The sequence below is a fragment of the Aegilops tauschii genome, unplaced genomic scaffold (assembly GCF_002575655.3).
Source record: "Aegilops tauschii subsp. strangulata cultivar AL8/78 unplaced genomic scaffold, Aet v6.0 ptg001093l_obj, whole genome shotgun sequence".
NCBI lineage: Eukaryota > Viridiplantae > Streptophyta > Magnoliopsida > Poales > Poaceae > Aegilops > Aegilops tauschii.
The window spans coordinates 1-2,147 of record NW_027333303.1 but is presented as its reverse complement, the minus strand read 5'-3'; the positions used below and the strand labels follow the sequence as shown (position 1 = coordinate 2,147).

The following is a 2,147-nucleotide window of genomic DNA, read 5'->3' as shown; positions in this document are numbered from 1 at the left end:
CTCCTTCTTCCCTAATCCAAGATTGGAGAAAGAAGATCTAAGAGGGACCTATGGAGAATGTAGTCAGAAATCCATAATAGAGTCCGACCACAACGACCGAATTAATTATCCTCATCGAGAAACTTAGACTACTAAATAGAAAAGATTTGAAAATCATGGCATGGGTCTCCTTTTTTTCTTTCTTTAGAGTTTCTATATGCACAATTTCTCGATGTTTCGATGAGAATTTCTTGACTTTCCATATATAGAAAGAGATAGACTATAAATGACATCTCTTATGTCAATAAGACCAAAGGGATGGATATTAAATGATAGGAAGTGCTAGGAAGTGAAATAGAATGAAATAGAGCCACTTTGGGCTTCCCTATGAAATGAGGCATGGAACGGAGCCACTACGAAGAAATTATGGGAGTTACGAAAGAAGCTTCGGACTCATATTGTTCATGGGTTGAGAGCGGGAGTTGAACTCTAGGAGGTCGAATCCCCCCTTGTTCCTCAGTAGCTCAGTGGTAGAGCGGTCGGCTGTTAACTGACTGGTCGTAGGTTCGAATCCTACTTGGGGAGATTTTATTCATTCTTTAATGTAAGAATTTTAATGTAAGAATAAAGAATTGAATTAAAGGGCTTGCTTTGACCCTTAGGAGTAGGTAACCCGTTCGCTATCCTTGTTTCTATTTCTATTGCATTCTATCTCATCGTATCACATTCTGTTCTACGATTCCACTTCGACAAAAGGAAAGAGCATACCTAAGTTCAATAGCTTTACGTCCGCTATCCCGATCATGATTTTCCTACCCTCAGGGGGAAAGTAAAGGCCCTTCCCCCTTTGGAAGGCTGTGGGCGAGGAGGGATTCGAACCCCCGACACCGTGGTTCGTAGCCACGTGCTCTAATCCTCTGAGCTACAGGCCCAGCTGTCTCCACTGGATCTCTTCCCGGGGGTACCCCTTCATTTCAGGTTAAGAAGATGGGAAAGCGCCTTTCTCTCTATAAGAACAGTGCGTTCCGAGGTGTGAAGTGGGAGAGAGGGGATGTGATGATTGAGGTTTTGAATAAGACGACCTTTGCATTTTAGATTTGGATCTTTTTCTTATTTCAAAATAGTGAAAAAGTCAAATAAGAGGTGTTAAGCTTTTTATCATTCTGGCATCGAGCTATTTTGCCGCAGGACCTCCCCTACAGTATCGTCACCGCAGTAGAGTTTAACCACCAAATTCGGGATGGATTGGTGTGGTTCCTCTACGCCTAGGACACCAGAATATCGAACCATGAACGAGGAAAGGCATGAGATAAATATTGGCTAGTAATTGTGAAGCCCCAATTCTTGACTGAAAGGGACACCAAAGGCCTCTGCCCTCCCTCTCTATCTATCCAAGAGATGGAAGGGCAGAGCTTTTTTTTTGGTTTTTTCATCTTTTCATCAAAGAGTTGAACAATGAAGATAGATGGCAAGTGCCTGATCGATTTGATCAGGCCGTGTAGGAACAAGGTTCAAATCGTTCGTTCGTTAGGATGCCTCAGCTGCATACATCACTGCACTTCCACTTGACACCTATTTAAACGGCTCGTCTCGCCGCTACCTTATCCTATTTCCATACTTCTGTCGCTCCATCCCCGTATGGGTGGAGAACCCGTCGCTGTCTCGGCTGTGATACCGGAGGCTCTAGGGAAGTCGGAGGAGAGAGCACTCATCTTGGGGTGGGCTTACTACTTATATGCTTTCAGCAGTTATCCTCTCCGCACTTGGCTACCCAGCGTTTACCGTAGGCACGATAACTGGTACACCAGAGGTGCGTCCTTCCCGGTCCTCTCGTACTAGGGAAAGGTCCTCTCAATGCTCTAACGCCCACACCGGATATGGACCGAACTGTCTCACGACGTTCTGAACCCAGCTCACGTACCGCATTAATGGGCGAACAGCCCAACCCTTGGAACCACCTACAGCTCCAGGTGGCGAAGAGCCGACATCGAGGTGCCAAACCTTCCCGTCGATGTGGACTCTTGGGGAAGATCAGCCTGTTATCCCTAGAGTAACTTTTATCCGTTGAGCGACGGCCCTTCCACTCGGCACCGTCGGATCACTAAGGCCGACTTTCGTCTCTGCTCGACGGGTGAGTCTTGCAGTCAAGCTCCCTTCTGCCTTTGCAC

General features: G+C 46.3%; 2 non-coding genes across 2 annotated transcripts; one reads left to right on the top strand and one right to left on the bottom strand.

Annotated features, from left to right (window-relative positions):
- The first annotated feature begins 492 nt into the window (after positions 1-492).
- TRNAN-GUU (transfer RNA asparagine (anticodon GUU)) lies at positions 493-564 on the top strand. The gene has a single exon. It is a non-coding gene; the product is annotated as a tRNA-Asn (tRNA).
- Positions 565-837: 273 nt separating this feature from the next.
- Positions 838-911, bottom strand: TRNAR-ACG (transfer RNA arginine (anticodon ACG)). The gene has a single exon. It is a non-coding gene; the product is annotated as a tRNA-Arg (tRNA).
- Between the last annotated feature and the right edge of the window lie 1,236 nt (positions 912-2,147).